The sequence below is a fragment of the Gymnoscopelus microlampas genome (genome assembly GCF_963454915.1).
Source record: "Gymnoscopelus microlampas genome assembly, chromosome: 16".
In the NCBI taxonomy this organism is placed as follows: domain Eukaryota; kingdom Metazoa; phylum Chordata; class Actinopteri; order Myctophiformes; family Myctophidae; genus Gymnoscopelus; species Gymnoscopelus microlampas.
Window position 1 is genome coordinate 46,833,742 of NC_139953.1, and position 18,444 is coordinate 46,852,185.

The window sequence follows — 18,444 nt, forward strand, 5'->3', positions numbered from 1 at the left end:
TGAAAAAGTCTCAACAATGTTTGGAAGATTTTGAACATTTATGCTTTTTTCTTTTTTACATAAATCTTCTCTTCTGGGGTTTTCAGATTTTCAGATGGGGGTCCACGAGCAAATATCAATCTGGGGGATCCTTGAAAAAAAATAATGACACATATATGCTTTCCCGGATTGAAGGTTATAAGAACGTAAGGCTTTCCAGGACTAAATGGTAAAAAAAAAAAAAAAAAAAAAAGTAATGAGTATTTTTTCCACCAATGTCTGGAATTAGAGATTGGCCATGTTTTGATTTAATCAGTTTGATTCAAGCTGCTTTCAAATTGACTTCTGACTTGCTTTGGGTTTGAAAATAAAAACAAAGAAAAACAAAGTGCTCTGTGTTAATATAGTGCTGCTGTTTTAACCAAGACATCACCATACAAAACACAAGCGTTGAACCCATTTGTGGTAACTTCACTCCAAGAAGGAACACACTCACGCTTTGATGTCTTTGGTTATCTTTATATTAAGACTCGCAGGTGACAATACAATGCAGAACACTGTGGTGGTTACAAACATAGCTACATGCTAGCGGCTACATTTCCTATCTGCCGGTAGCACCGGAAGTAATCCCTTTTAACCCCCAAACCTGTGACACTGGGATTCATGGTCAACAGCTCCATCTGCAGGCATGACGCATAATAATAATCATAATAAATGTACTTTACAACACCTCTCTCCCCTTAGATTTCAACTTCCCCATGAATGTTAAGTACATCTGAAACATACAAAATACATTTCTTTCTTTTTTTTTCTTTTTTTCACATTCACAGATTGTGCATCATTAAGTGTTTTTTTTTTTCTTTTTTTCAAAATATATCAAAACCCAAATCTATCGGGAGGTCTACGGGCACGCTGTGACCTGCGCACCACCCCGGGTGTTTCCGCAGTCACCACTGGTGATGGTGATTTGAGAGGATCTGGTGCTGGGGACATGAGAGGGGTCTGTGCGTGTGTGGGAGAATGTTCATCCTGTTCAGGGGGCACAGACACCTCTGCCAGTGTCTCTCGCTCGGGTACAGGCACAGTGGCACCTGTTCCCTCAATAGGGTAACTCAACGGCAACTGTGTGACTGTCTCTGTGTCTGGACCTGCATCATAACGCAGGCGCACATGGTCCTGATGTCTGCGGAACTCCCGTCCGTCCCTCAGCTTGACAACATGTGAGACTGGACCACTCTGCCTAAGGATAACCCCAGGCAGCCATTTCTGGTTGTTGTTATGACTGAAATCCTTCACATAGACATTGTCACCTTGTTTTAACTGTCTCTCTCGTGCATGTTGATCATGTCCTTCCTTCATTTTCTCCTGTTTTCTCTCCACCTTTGCCTTCAGGTCGGGACGCAGCAGGTCCAATTTTGACTTGGGCCGACGCCCCATCAACATCTCGGCTGGTGTGCGTCCAGTTGTAGTCTGAGGAGTGAGGCGATAATTAAACAGGAAACGTGATAGTCGTGTGCTAACAGAGCCTCCTGTCAATCGCTTCAGGCCCTCCTTCACTGTCTGAACAGCCCGCTCGGCTAGGCCATTTGAAGCAGGATGGAAAGGAGCCGTCCGGATGTGATGAATGCCATTCTGCTGCATGAACTCACTGAACAGCTCACTGGTGAACGTGGGGCCATTATCGCTCACGAGAGAATCAGGCAAACCGTGAACTGAAAACACTTGTCTTAGTTTGTCTATGGTCATGGGGGCCGTAATGTTGCTCATGATGTGGGCCTCTATCCACTTGGAATGAGCATCTACCATTATAAAGAACATATGTCCCATAAACGGGCCTGCAAAGTCCACATGTAGCCTAGACCATGGACGGTCTGGCCACTCCCATGGGTGCAGTGGTGCTGGTGGCGACATGTTCTGGTTGATCTGGCATTGTGTGCATGATTTCACCTTGTACTCCAACTCCAGATCCATTTTCGGCCACCAGACATAGGATCTTGCAAAGCTTTTCATTCGAGACACACCTGGATGAGTCTCGTGAATCTCCTCCACAATCCGTGGACGAGCCGGGGGCGGTACGACCACTCTCGTGCCCCAGAGAATGCATCCATCTTGCAAACTCAGTTCTGTCTTGCGTTTTGCATAGGGTTTAAGGTCCTCACCTTCCACCTCACTGGGCCACCCTTGCAACAAGAAAGTCTTAACTTGGGACAGGGTTGGATCTCTCTCTGTCCACTGCCGGATCTGTGTTGCCTTCACAGGTGTCTCTGCCACTCTCTGCAAGGAAAACACAGTCTCGGGCGGCACATAAGTAGTAGCAGGTGTATCAGGTAAAGGCAGTCGACTCAGTGCATCAGCATTTGAATTATCTTTACCTGCTCTGTACACAATAGTATACTGGTAGGCGGACAAGGTGAGGGCCCAACGCTGTATTCTGGCTGAGGCAAGCGGTGGGATGCATTTAGTCTCGCTGAAGAGGCTCATCAGAGGTTTATGGTCCGTATGAATGGTAAATGGACGGCCATACAGGTACTGGTGAAACCGTTTTACAGCAAACACAATGGCCAGCCCCTCCTTATCCAACTGTGAGTACCCCCTCTCGGCGGCGTTCAGGGTGCGGGAAGAGAAACCAATAGGCTTCTCAGAGCCATCCTCCATTATATGAGAAAGGACTGCCCCCACGCCATAGGGCGAGGCATCACAGGCAAGCGTGATCTCTCTAGCTGGGTCATAATGAACAAGCAACTTTGTTGAGTGGAGGAGCTCTTTCACTGCCTTGAATGCTCTCTCCTGCTCTTCACCCCACTGCCACTTAGTGTCCATGCACAGCAACTTGTACAGTGGGGCCAGGACCTGTGAAAGGTCATGTAAGAACTTGCCATAATAATTTACCAGACCTAGAAACGATCTGAGTTCAGGTACACTCTTGGGACTTGGTGCCTCTTTGATGGCTCGCACTTTGTCCTCCAAGGGCCAGAGCCCCTCTGCTGTGATCTTGTGACCCAGGTACGTTACACTGGGCGCCATGAACACGCACTTGCGTCGTTTCAAACGCAGTCCTGCGTCAGACATCTTCTTCAGCACCTGCTCTAGGTTAGCCAGATGCTCCTCCTCCGTGGCCCCTGTGATCAAGATGTCATCCAGATACACTGCCACGTGAGGAATTCCCTGCAGCAAGGTGTCCATTGTTCTTTGGAAAATGGCGGGGCTGGACGCCACTCCAAACACTAGGCGGTTGTACTTGAATAACCCCTTGTGTGTGTTGATTGTGACAAACTCTCTCGACTCCTCGTCAAGCAGCAGTTGTTGGTAGGCATGGCTCATGTCCAGTTTTGTGAAGAGCTTCCCCCCTGACAGGGTCGCGAACAGGTCATCCACCCGTGGCAACGGATACTCCTCCAGCGTCGAGCACTGGTTCACTGTCAGCTTGTAGTCGCCACATATCCTCGCCGTTTTGTCCTCCTTTAGTACTGGAACAATAGGAGCCGCCCACCTTGAGAACTGTACAGGCTCTATGATACCCATTTTCTGCAAACGGTTCAGCTCCTCCTCCACAATACTTTTCATAGCATAAGGAACTGGTCTGGGCTTAAAGAACCGTGGCTTGGCATCCGAGTCCATATGGAGCTTCACAGACACGCCCTTCAGTGTGCCCAGCTCATCCTTGAACACCTCACTGTAGTTCTGCAGAATGTCCTCCACAGTGTGTGTGCGGGCATATTTAATTTCATGCCAATTTAGGCGGAGTTTGCGAAGCCAATCGCGGCCCAATAGACTAGGCCCGCTCCCTGTGGCTATCACCAGCCTGGCTGTGTCTCTCTGACCTTCAGCTGCAATGTCCCCATATATCACCCCTAAATGAGGTATGGGCTGTCCTGTGTAAGTCCTGAGCTTGAGTTTTGAGGGCTTGATAGGAGGCAGGCTGCGCCCCCATGATCCCCTGTAGGTCTCCTCACTTATGACTGAGGCAGTAGCCCCTGAATCAATCTCAAACTTAATGTCCTGCCCATTAACAGTAACTGTGGCATAATAAGGCTCAGGTGGCTCCTCATCTGTTTCCACCCCAAACATATTATATGAACATGTGGCCTCCCCATCCTCCTCTTCTAGATGGTGTGTGGCTGCCTGAGACTGCTGAGGTCTCCTCCCCCCAGGCTTAACTCTCCCCTTAGAGCTCCTGCACTTTTTAGATAAGTGGCCCTTTTTGTTACATGCATGACAGATAGCATCCTTAAACTTGCAGTCATTAGCATAGTGTGACCCCCCACACCTAAAACATTCCACCCGCCTTTCTTGCTTACCAGTCTCCTTCCTGACTTGGTACACTGCCACTGACTGTGATCCATTCCCTTTTTGGATATCCTTAGCATCACTTGCAGCCATTTCCATGCCTAGTGAAATGTCCAAGGCTTTCTGAAAAGTCAATGGTGGTGTTTCTCCCAGCAAGCGGCGCTGAATGGCGTTTTCATTAATGCCGCATACTAATCGGTCACGGAGCATGTCATCTAACACTGCCCCAAAATCACAATGTTCAGATAGCTGCCGTAGCTCGGCTACGAAATTAGCCACAGACTGACCTTGTCTTTTGAACTGACTGTGGAATTTAAACCGTTGGACAATAACAGAGGGTTTTGGGTTGTGGTGGTTTCCCACGAGCTGGACGAGATCATCATATGCAATATCTCCTGGTTTCCGTGGAGTGGCCAAGTTCCTTATCAGCTTATAAGTCTTTGCCCCGCACACACTCAGGAGAATAGAGCGCTTTTTAGCCTCCTCAGTAATGTCATTTGCAGCGAAAAAGTGTCCCAACCTTTCCTCGTACTCCGTCCAGTCCTCGTTTCCCTCCACAAACTCGCTGATTGTCCCAAACGTCGTCATTTTCACACGTTGTCCACCGGCCGCATTCACCGGCAATTCCACGTTGTCGTCACCGTTCTCCACGTCTCCGTTCTGTGTCGCGTCGCTGTCACTGCTACTGCTGCTCATAGTAATCCAACTTGAGCCCGTAGTAATCCAGTTCACCTCGTCGCCAAAAATATGTGGTAACTTCACTCCAAGAAGGAACACACTCACGCTTTGATGTCTTTGGTTATCTTTATATTAAGACTCGCAGGTGACAATACAATGCAGAACACTGTGGTGGTTACAAACATAGCTACATGCTAGCGGCTACATTTCCTATCTGCCGGTAGCACCGGAAGTAATCCCTTTTAACCCCCAAACCTGTGACACTGGGATTCATGGTCAACAGCTCCATCTGCAGGCATGACGCATAATAATAATCATAATAAATGTACTTTACAACACCATTCATCAGCTTCAATTGCATTAGTGTTCAATTCCAATCTTGCCAGCTTATTTTGCATTTATTTTTTGTATCCCTCACGTCTAATTTCACCTGCTTCTCCTGGATCCTGCATGCAACCTCTCTCCTGATTGGATGAAATTGGAATCCTGACTTGAACGTCTATGTATTTTTCTTTTTGGTTTATTTAAGAGCTGGAGAACAAAACACTCCATAGCAATGATTACTATCAGAATAGAGAGCTACTTAACGCTTAATTTTAACACAAATATATCACTTACACACTGCCTTTGTTGCATGATGTTATGGTGTTATTGATAGCTGTAGTTGTGGCTGACATGCTGATGTAAGCATCAACACAGCTTACAATCAAAGACAACCATAAACATTGTGACAGGTGATAGCACACACCAGATTACCTCTCATTCACACTGTCTGTGAAGAGCCTGTGTGTGTGTGTGTGTGTGTGTGCGTGTGTGTGTGTGTGTGTGTGTGTGTGTGTGTGTGTGTGTGTGTGTGTGTGTGTGTGTGTGTGTGTGTGTGTGTGTGTGTGTGTGACTGTGTGTGTGTGTGTGTGTGTGTGTGTGTGTGTGTGTGTGTGTGTGTGTGTGTGTGTGTGTTGAACCTTGTGGTCGGTTCCTCTCCCTCCCCAGTCTCTGGTGGGTAGAATAATGTTGCCAGATTACCATATCATTACCATATCATTACCATATCATTTCCATGTCATTATCACACCGCTGCCTGCAATAGTATACGTGTGTGTGTGTGTGTGTGGACTCGGCATCTGATCATCAACTGACTCTCTTTCTTTTTTCCTCTGACACACGCGCGCACACACACACACACACACACACACACACACACACACACACACACACACACACACACACACACACACACACACACACACACACACACACACACACACACACACACACACTCCCCTGACGAGTACATACTTCCCCCTGTCGTGCTCCACTGTCACAGTCTATCTCTCTATCTTTGTCACACGTCCATGTAAGCACATCATAATTCTCAATAATCTGCCATTCATAATCCTTGTTTGTTAATTAACAATGCCAATTAAAGTCAACCTCTTGGTGTAGTGGCCACAGTAACGAGCGTTTCTCTTTGGAGAGAGTGATGGATATCGTATGAACCCCTAGATCAATCAATCGACTTTTTTTTTTCTTTTTCAACATTTTTATCCCATGATTTTTGTAACCCATTTTTTCACCCAGCGCCAATTGCCTAAGCATGTAATCCTGGGCGCTACTCTCCCTCTGCCAGCCTGGGGAGAGCCGCGAACTGAGCTCATGCTTCCTTCAATGCAATCGTCTTTTGTTTGGACCAAAACGTCTTACCTCTTGTACTGTAACGTCATCAGTGTTAAACGAGGTGCACACACTATTTATTTGTTTAAAATAAGTGTTGAATATCTCTATATTCCCGTAGTAATCATTGCTATAGATCGCTCGTTCACTAACAGGGGTCTCCCCCTTTCTAGAGTTCTTTGGTAAAACAGAAAAAGGTTAGGATACAACATTTTATCCAATCAGGAGAGGATGAACAAGTGAAAGTGGGAGTGATGAGACAAACAAACAAACACATTTAGCATACAAAATTGGAATTTGGAACACTATAAAAACTTTAAGCTGATTCTCTCTCCTGATTGGATGAAATTGGTGTCCCAACGTGTAAAAAAATTAGTTTAAATCAAGAGCTGGACAGTCAAGAGAGACAGTGTTACTGAACAAACACACATTATTACTGTCAGAATATAAAGCTTTAACTTTTTAACAAAACAACTTTTAGTTTTAACCAAATAATGATCACTTACATAGTACCTTTACTGTCAGTGTACCATTATAATACCCTTTCCCAGCTATATATAATATAGGGGCATATTATATATCCATTCTGTAATCCAGTTTGGGAGCAGCATTGATATATCGTAGCTGTCGGCCAGAAACCTCTTATCTCCATTGTTTTAAAGGATCCCTGCATGGCTATAATAAGCCAAATATGCATTAATACATTATAATTGCCCTCTATAACTAAAATAAAACATTTAAAACACCGTAAATATTTTATTTATTTAAGAAACGGTCGATCTTTCACTCAAGAGGGGCAATGTCTGTCGCAAGTTGATGATGTCATGTGTGGTCTAGCCTTATGAAATGTATGGAATGCACGAGCAAAAAACAGCATATTTGTCTCCGCCAGGAGACTATTGTTTTCGTTCTCGTCCTTCCGTGTGTCCACCAAGCTAACATTGGTCAAGCTTCACGTGACACGTGACAATATGTTGGAAGGGTGTGCTTTGATTGGCTAGCGAGACGCATGATGAAATAGAGTCCTATAAATAGGTGTGTCACTTCGAAAGACTATTTATGTCTTTCGAAGTGAGGTAAGGCAGGATTAATCAGGAACCGGAGGAGTGTCATACTACAGCGTCACACAAAAGCATCAAAAGCAGCAGATCTACAAGCTCGAAACGCGTCGCTGCGTGCCGCGTTTCGAGCTTGTTCTGCTACTTTTGATGCTTTTGAATTTGAATCCTGAAAGCAACAGGAGGTTTCCACCCGACAGAGGCCGATATCATGAGCCCAACGTAAAACCCAGCCGTATAGGAACACAGCTGCAGACTGATGAACCACTTAACCACATGAACCCTGTAGCATCCCTTGTTCTGGGTGGGATATTTGGTGGAAAATAGGCAATCTACAAGCTCACAGCTGAGCCTATTCACGGTGAAGATATTTAGTGCCGGAGTGAATACAGGAGGGGCCCTGTATGGAGCCTTGAGGGACTCCGGTCCACTATAAGCGTTATACTGTAGGTTTTAAGTGGTGGAAGTGTCAGTGATCGTCATTTCCTTGAGGATCCAGCACCACGGTCACCCATCATGTCACATCATGGCACCAGACTACAGCAGGGTTTGGGACCCCTACGGCATTGGTTCTCAAAGTGGGGTCCTTGAGGGAGTTGACATGAAAAAGTTTGAGAACCACTGATATAGAAACATGCATTTTTCAGAGAACTGTTGGATTTAGAAGACATTTGTAGAATCGACTTCAGGTCTTAAAGGACAACTTTGTTTTTTTTTTACAACAAGGGTTATTTTATTAGTTTGTAATGATAATAATTAAAAGATGAGTGTTAAAAAAAATCATGTATTGCTTTCTATCGTTTTTTAATGATTTAGTTTAGTGATTTTTAACTGGGTGGGGGATTGGTAAATAATCATGAACACAGCCTCCGATTTCTGTGAAACTTTGTACGCACATCCCCACTAGGCCATGGAAGAAATGCCACCCTACATTTTTCAAATCAGCCTCATGTTAGCGCTGTAACAGGCAGATTCACGTTCAGTTTTGACCTATAAATAGGCCAAAACTTGAATCTGACTGTTACAGCGCCACCATGAGGCTGATTTGAAAAATATAATGGGCTAGAGTCAATGTAAAGTCATTCATTTGGCCCGTTGGAGTGGAGAGCTAAGAACCCCATTGAAAAGGCATTTAGGCTTAATGACGGCCCCCCATGTCGGCTTGTCCTACACACACCCACCCACCAGCGCTGGCTCCATTACAGACGACCCTGCGTCCCTTCAACGGCAGCCATAGAGGCCCATAGAATCTCTCCATTATGACGACTCCTTCTCACCGTACAAAGTCGGCCATTTTGGCTGCGTTGGCAGCCTGGTGAGAGAGAGAGAGAGAGAGACCGTTTAGTGAGGGGGGGGGGGGGGGAGCATGCATGTTTGGGGTCACGCCCTTGTTTACATGGGGGAACCGGGAGCTGATGGTTTTAAAATGGCGTCCAGATGGTGACAGAGGCTTTGATTGCAGCGGAGGTGGGGGGGGGGGGGGGGGCCTCCGCTCCACCACGCGGCCGTCCAGGACGGCCAGCCACTCCTCCTGCCCCCAACCCCCCCCCCCCCCCGGTTGTACAGTAGAGAGATGAAGCTGCACTCCTCTATCTTCACCCTCCATCTATATCTGTTCTCTCTCTCTCTCTTTCTCTATCTCTGTCTCTTTCTCTCTCTCTCTCACTGTGTGTGTCTCTGTCTCTGTCTCTCTCTCCATTATCTGTCCCATGCTCTCTCCACCGCCTCTCAGCTCCATTGTGTCCTTTCTCTCCTCCGGACGCTAATTCTAGGAACTGTCCGTCTTTATGTTCCAATTTGCCTTATCTCAGCTGACATCTCACCTCTCTCTCTCTCTCTCTCTCTCTCTCTCTCTCTCTCTCTCTCTCTCTCTCTCTCCCTCTCCCTCTCCCTCTCTCTCTCTCTCTCTCTCTCTCTCTCTCCTGGATCTTACTTAACTCCCCCGAACACACACACACACACACACACACACACACACACACACACACACACACACACACACACACACACACACACACACACACACACACACACACACACACACACACACACAGACACACACGCCTGCAGGTGATGCATGGTGGAGTTGCTGTGTGTACATTGTCTGTGTGATAGATTGGACTGACCATCTGTAAATTACAGTGTCTCCTCCACACACACACACACACACACACACACACACACACACACACACACACACACACACACACACACACACACACACACACACACACACACACACACCAGAGCCCAGGCTTTAAATAAGAGCAACACTGTATTGAGTTAGAGAAGCAGAGAGAGAGAGAGAGAGAGAGAGAGAGAGAGAGAGAGAGAGGGGTGAGGGGGGTCCAGCATATGATGAAGGGATACACAGAGGGACATAGATTTGGCATTGTGGGGGTGGGGGGGTATTTTTGGAAGACTTTTGATGAATGACATGCCCAGATTTGGAAGTGGTTTTGAAGTGGTTAAGTCTGGTCTGTGAGCTTCATGACCATTTAACTAATGAAACATGTTGACAATATTAGTGACTAAATAACAACTGAATTGAATCTACAGGGTTAGGCTTTTTTTTTTTTTACTCAAAGAGTTCAGTTCACACACAGTGTGAATGTGCCTGTTTAGAGCATTGGTTCTCAAAGTGGGGTGAGAACCAATGCTCACCAATGCAGGGGTCCTTGAGGGAGTTCCAGGGGGTCCCCAGCTAAATGGTAGATTAGGAACCAAATGGACCCTTATGGATCTGTAACTCTGAGAGTGTACAAATGGAACCAAATGGACCCTAACGGGTCCATTTGGTTCCATTTGTACACTCTCAGAGTTAAATTGACATAGATTTTACAATATAAATTGCAGTCCAGTTGATAGAAATGCCATTAAATGGGGGTCTGTAGCCCTAATGCATGTCAAACTGGGGGTCCTTGAAATTAAAATGGTTGAGAATCACTGCTAGAGCCACAAAAAAATCTTCTCTTATGGGGGTCATATCTGGCATATCTTTTGAAATGGGGGTCCGCGGGCAAATAAGTGTCAATTTGGGGGTCCTTGACATGAAAAAGTTTGAGAACCACTGGTTTAGAGGAGGAGGAGGAGGAAGAAGAAGAAGAAGAGGGAGAACAGGTCGCTCCACAGCAGCAGATACAGATGTTGTGTTTGTGTGTAAAATATGATTATTATTCTCTCAAATTATAGAGATGATCACACTGTGTCCGTGCCTGCGTGTGTGCGTGTGTAACTGTGTGTGTGTGTGTGTGTGTGTGTGTGTGTGTGTGTGTGTGTGTGCGTGTGCGTGCGTGCGTTTGCGTGCGTGCGTGTGTGTGTGTGTGTGTGTGTGTGTGTATGTGTGCACGCGCGCGAATTTACTCTCTTCATTGCAGTAAGTGATTCCACAGGCTGTTGGATGAGCTCCAGATGAGCTCAGAGGGGAGAGGAGAGGAGTGTGTGTGTGTGTGTGTGTGTGTGTGTGTGTGTGTGTGTGTGTGTGTGTGTGTGTGTGTGTGTGTGTGTGTGTGTGTGTGTGTGTGTGTGTGTGTGTGTGTGTGTGTGTGTGTGTGTGTGTGTGTGTGTGTGTGTGTGTAGTTAGCAGCAGGGTTTTTGCAGCACTGTGTTTATGTTTAATTAAAAACTTAGACGTGAAACACAAAGAGAGAAACAGATAGAAGAGAGATTTTTTGTTTTATTTTGCCAGGGGGCAGATCCTGGGGTGATGTTGGGGTGGGTGGTGGTGGTGGTGGTGGTGGTGGTGGTGGGGTGGCATGAGGGGGAAGATGGCTGACAGCTTCAGGCTTTGCCCAGCAGGCATCCAGGAAAAGAGTTAAAGCGTTGAACTCTCTCTCACACAAGATTATTACTGTGTTAAAGTGACTTCTTCTTCACTTCCTACATGAAGTGTGTGTGTGTGTGTGTGTGTGTGTGTGTGTGTGTGTGTGTGTGTGTGTGTGTGTGTGTGTGTGTGTGTGTGTGTGTGTGTGTGCGTGCGTGCGTGCGTGCGTGCGTGCGTGCGTGCGTGCGCGCACGCATGTGTGTGGGGTTCAGTGTCAGCGATAGCAATCCCATTCAAATTGCACGGTCGGCCCCTTTAAATGTTCTCTCATGCCAAAAGTGTCTGATCCAGGCAGGAGGAGAGAGTCAGACGCTGTCATAATTCCAGTTACGTGTTCTCTTTAAAACAGCAGTTTAACTCCGTCATCTGCCTGTCTAGAACACAGTTCCACAGTGCCCTTAAATCACCATTGCACTTGATACGTGAAGTTTTCCCCAATTATGTCATGTCAATGACATCACTCTATACTGGCGAAATACAACACCTAGGCAGAAAAATTATTATTATTATTATTTTTTCAATCTTGGCCCGGCTCTGTGGTCCATGGCTGGCCCTGTAGGCCTCCAGCTTCATGCGATGCAATGCCATGCGGGTTCCTCCCATCATGTTTGATTGATGCCGGCATTTCCCAGATTTTTCCAATTGTCATACCCATCTCTTGTAAATGTAGACTCCAAGTGCTCCTCAGGGAAACATCTCCAAGCTTAACAAAAAACAGGAGAACAGAGTCTTGTTTTTTTTACGATATTCATGCCATGGGTATTGGTGACACCATCTGCTTTTGAATGAGCGTAATTTCCCATTTATTTCAGTAGCTGGGAATTTGTCAGCTTTGGTTGAGTTGCTGGCTCCTCGATAGCTGATAGAAACTTCCAGATTTTCTCTTTAGTGACCGGCAGTCCAAGGGTTGTGGGCCTCTGTAGGAATGGATGCAAAAGCAGCAACAACAGCCTCTGTGTTCTCCCCCAGTGCGGGTGGTGGTGAGCCGATACACATATCACACCTATCATAATAGATTATTTTGAGTGCCGACACACATTGGCACTCAAAAGACTCAAAACATCCTCCAGACACGCAGGATGTAGAGAGAGAGAATAAATGCGTATTAAGCTGTCTGGCGGCCTTGAGTCTAGGGGGCGATATTCATAGTAAATACACAAACAGCTGCCTGGCTGAGGGAACAGCCTGGTCACAACTGTCCCTGTTATACAGTGCAAACAGTCTACCCTGTATTTTTGCCACTGTACTTACTACAACACTAAGTGTTGGAATGAGGATTGGAAAACAAGAACGAAATGACAAAAGGCGTATTCTACCAGGTTGTGTGTGTGTGTGTGTGTGTGTGTGTGTGTGTGTGTGTGTGTGTGTGTGTGTGTGTGTGTGTGTGTGTGTGTGTGTGTGTGTGTGTGTGTGTGTGTGTGTGTGTGTGTGTGTGTGTGTGTGTGTGTGTGTGTGATTGTGATTGTGATTGTTTTCATAGACCTGATTACTTGTTTTTCGGATTGCTTGTTTCTCTCGCCAAACCTGGCAACATTGAATCTGCGACGCTAAACGCTATAATGTTTTTTATATAAGTGGTGGCAAAATTTTTTGACACCACACGGGTCTTCCCAACAATAGCGAAGATTGAAGTCAGTGTGAACATGGCCAAATACTAACTTAATAGCCAAACTAGGTCTAATGAAGCACGTTAGCATTTAGGCTAACCCTCCTGCCTGAGGCTGCAGTAAAACTTGCACTGTCTGCAACAACTGTTGCAGTGTGAATGAGGGGAGCGGAGCACGGTTACTGCGGGGGGCGGGCCGTCTCCCCATTCGTGTCGCCATTGGCTTAAAGGAGTGAAGGACAGCCAGGACAGCCAATGACACATAGGTGTCGCTTAGGTGTCGGACTATGTCCCAGCCTGTCTGTACACCAGGCGCTCTTCAAGCACCTGGTAAAAAAGACTGTCATGTTTTTAATGTCTTACCAGGAGACACAAACAATGATGTGTTCTATGGATGAGGGAGTTGTATGGTTCAGAACCATGCTTCTCAAACTTTTACATTTCATGTTCTCCCCTTAACTCTGACAGTATACAAATGGAACCAAATGGAACCTAACGGGTTCCATTTGGTTCTATTTGTACACTGTCAGAGATACATACACTTGTAAGGGTCCATTTAGACCCCCCTAAAGGAACCCAGAGAGTCCCTTGAATCCACTTTGAGAACCACTGGTTCAGAACCATGGACAGAGCTCACCTGTCCACTGTACTACTCAGTACCAAGGACAGCTCCACTCTGCTCAAACCTAGCATTGCAACCCAGAGCTTACTGTATTATTGTGACTAGAAAAAAGCCCCTTCCTCTGCTAATTAAATTGTGCGTTTGCTATTTTTGAGTGGTGCCAACCACTCCTATATCTGGCTTTGTCCGTGTGTCCGTCCGTATGTACGTATGTATGTATGTATGTATGTATGTATGTCCAATAAACAAACATTGATGACAACATCAATACGGGGCTCATCAAAGGCACCACTCTCTTCACACAGGGTGTGATTTTTATTTTGTGAATAGTTTGTTTAAAAGCACAATATCAGTAGTACTGTACAATAAATGGGCTTTGATTTATTGTCCACACACTGTTGGATGTTAAAAGTGAAGTGTAGTGTAGAAGAAGTTGCTCTTCTGTGTCTGTCTCATTGTCATGAACTGAATCACATCATGACAAAAGTGGGAGACGACACACAGAATTAACTTTAAATGTATTTATTTATAACTCAAAGAACCAGAAATTATACTTAAGTAGCGTGTGGTGTGGATAGTCAGTGGTATCAGTAGTGTAGTGCATGTATGGATGTGTGAAAATGTAGTGTATGTGCAAGGTGCAAACCAAAGGAGAACTAAACTCAAACAGAACCAAAAACAAACAATGTTTCCTGTGTAGGAGAGAGAGACCGAATGGCTTTGACCAGCCTGCTTAAATACTCCAGCAGGTGATTGGAGTCAGGTGTGCCTCGTCGTCTAGGCACACCCCTGCAGGCTGGTCCCCTCCTCCTACACAGAAACAGAACACCATTAAAGTCACAGCAACACACATAGGATGGGTCATCACACCCCCCCCCATAAGATAGGAGACCAACCAGGTACTCCATAACATTTAATTCAACTTTACAGTTTTCATCAATCATATTAATACCTGACCCATCCATCCCACCACCAACTCACCCCCTCAGTCACCTGTAGAAACAGAATTGAGAGTGATGAGTGACAGAGTAATTAGTTGGATACCGGCACAAATATCGATTAACTGTACTTGGCAGTTTTACCTTTTCAATTGGCTGACCAAATAAACTTTAGTCTTCATGATAGCAGTAAGAGATACCACAACTGGAGAACCTACTTGGTCTAAGGCAATCTTCCATGCGTGGTAAAAGGAACAAGTCAGGTTTTGTAACACTGTTGACTTTTCTTAAGTCTGTGCAAGGTCGAAAAATGGAATCAGGCTTTTTAATCAAACGAGACACAGAGGCCCAACTACCATTTGAGGGTTCTGCCAAATTGTTATCCAGCATGTACCTAACCTCCTTATCCAGTTGGACTCGTTTTGCCTCTCCAATATCGTGCTCTATCAGCTGTGTCTGTGATGGTGGGTCTGCAAATAGCAAAGGATAGCTATTAACCATAGAAACCCACTCCTTCCTTTTTGTCTCAACCACCGGTCCAAGTACTTTGGGTAAAGCTTTTGTCTCAGCGTTGTTTACCCGTACTTGAATCCCATTCTCATCTGCCGGCCAATCTCCCCCTCCATTAACCTCCCCCGCCGAAGAACCGCCCACCGTGCCTGTGCACAATGAAGGCTCAACGTAAGGGACGTCACTGGAGCTTTGGGACGCCGACATTTGAGAACAGTATGGGTTCAACAGATTCACATGACACAGCTTAGCTTTTCCTTTAGGCCACACTTTATCCCCTGCCAAATCATTACCCAGGATTATGTCAACCCCTTCCACTGGTAATTCAGGACGCACTCCAACCACCACCTCCCCACTAACCAACCCGCAGACTATGGTCATTCTATGGAGCGGTACAGGAATGATCTGCATACCCATACCTCGCATCAACATGAAATCGCCCGTCTCTGAACCTGAGTAGAATGGAATTACGTCTTGACGAATAAAAGTATTTAATGCCCCTGTATCTCTCAAGATGTTAACTCTTACTGCCTTCATACCAGGTAGTGCTACATAACCCTCCGAAATGAATGCTGAATACTCAGTCTTAGAGTCACACCCAGTGGAACACCTGATGTCCGAAACACTTTCCATCTTAACATTTAGCTGAGGTGAGGGAATGGCAGATGCAGCAAAAGCGGCCGGTTTGATTTGTGCACCACTTAACAACTTCTCTCTAGCTTTAAGAGCAAAACAATCTTTTTTCCAGTGCCCACTTTTATGGCAAAAATTACACACATTAGAGTCATCCCGTTTCCCTGAACCATCTTCAAACTCGGAAAAACTTGAATCCCCCAGCCCCCCAAAACGTTTGCCTATATGCACTGGACCACCAGTCTGATGCCTATAGACACCACCAATTACACTTTTGTGTGTTAAACCGTACTCATCAGCCAAGATGGCTGCTTCTTGGGGTGTCTTAACTTTTCTCTCGGTTATGTAAGTAGCAATATCAGCAGGTACACAGGTTTTTAATTGTTCCAGAGTTAGCAGATCACACAGCTCTTTGAAAGTTTTAACCTCTGATGAAACACACCAACGGTTAAACTGGACCAACATATCTCTCACAAATTCAACATACGTTTGCTCTTCACTTTTCCTCCAATTCCTAAAACGTTGTCGATAAGCTTCTGGTACCAATTCATATACCCGCAGCACTGTACTTTTTACAACTTCATATCTTTTACTTTCTGCTATGGTCAAAGAAGCATAGGCCTCCTGGGCCTTACCTGTGAAAACACATTGGAGTAGCAGAGTGCGCTCACCATCAGACCAACCCCTGGCGTCTGCCACCCGCTCAAACAGGGAAAAGAACAAATCTGGATCCGTCTCTGAAAACTTGGGAAGTAACTTCAAGTTAGCTCCTACATTAAATTGCTTTGCTTCCCTAACACTCAACTTTAACTTCTCCTGCTCCAATTCCAACTTTAGTAATTCAGTCTTTTGTTTCATTTTTTCAATCTCCTTCTCATGTTCCAGTTTAATCTCTAGCAATTCTTTTTGTTGTTCAAAAGTTAACTGCCTATCAGAAAATGAAAATGTTTTACCCTCTTCCCCCTCCTCATCCAATGGCACCTCCTCCTCCGGTAATATGTCCTGTGTCACCAAGCTGTCCATCAGAAATATCTTGACCCTAAATTTTACCCGCTTGTCACGGATCTCAATTTTGTAGTGTTCTGCTATTTTTAACAGTTGTTCTTTTGTGCATTTGTCTAGTAACTCCACAGAGGGAGCCCTAATAAATTCCTCGACCAAACTCATCTTTTCTTTAAAAACTTGCAAAGGTTTCAACAAAAAGGTGGAACAAGACCCCGGAGCCCAACTCCCCTATCTTACCTGCCCACCACAAACTGACTTACTCACTCACCCCTAGACTTCAGTGGCCCTCCTGAGTCCCCCATTCCGACAAGGCATCCCAGTGGTACCACCGCATCCCATCTTTTGTGGAACACAGTCTAAATCCCCAAAAAAATACAGAGATTCCCATAGGGAGAACCACTGTTAAAATCTACCGGGAGTTGGAACCCCAAGGCCTACACCACTCACTTAACTCCAAAAAACCCTGCACTTAAGAAAAAATGAGTTCCTAATGCTCTCTCCCCCAACCAAAATACAAACTGTGTGTGTCTCCCAACCCAATTTGTTTAACTTAAGAACAAACCCCAACAAAACCTAAATAACAAACTTAATTGTGTGATAGAAAACGCTTAAGTCTTATTATCACTAATTTAGGCTAAAAAGTGACGAGCCCCCATCTTGTCATGAACTGAATCACATCATGACAAAAGTGGGAGACGACACACAGAATTAACTTTAAATGTATTTATTTATAACTCAAAGAACCAGAAATTATACTTAAGTAGCGTGTGGTGTGGATAGTCAGTGGTATCAGTAGTGTAGTGCATGTATGGATGTGTGAAAATGTAGTGTATGTGCAAGGTGCAAACCAAAGGAGAACTAAACTCAAACAGAACCAAAAACAAACAATGTTTCCTGTGTAGGAGAGAGAGACCGAATGGCTTTGACCAGCCTGCTTAAATACTCCAGCAGGTGATTGGAGTCAGGTGTGCCTCGTCGTCTAGGCACACCCCTGCAGGCTGGTCCCCTCCTCCTACACAGAAACAGAACACCATTAAAGTCACAGCAACACACATAGGATGGGTCATCACACTCATTCACACTGTGGCCACAACATGTTCTGTCCCCGGCGGTCATTTATGCTCGTCTCCCACGGTTGAAGCACGTTGAAACCTGCTGTAGGCAAGGGGTCACAAACACACTTCCACGCGACAAATTTGAAAGAAAACAATGTGCAACGCAAAGCATGTGGCCGTCCATTAGTTACATAACTGTGGGGGCGGGTTTGCATGCATATGGATCCACGGTGCTACTGCTATACCGCTAAATCACATGAAGCCAGTCCCATAAAACACTACCGGTCCATTTTAAAGCCGTGAGGAGCAGTCTGCCTCAGTGGTTCTCAAACTGTTATAGTTGCTGTTATTGTTGACAAGTTTTGCTCACGTCACATTCTTTGTAGTTATGCTGTGTCCAATGCAGAGTAAGTGCACACACACACACACACACACACACACACACACACACACGCAAGATGTTGAACGTGTTGCTGTTTCTGTAGCGTGCACCTCTCAGAAAGTGAAAATGCGTCATCATAGCAGAGGGTTTCAAAGTCATGTCCAATGTCCCTTTATAAAACACCAACGTGCTTCTCT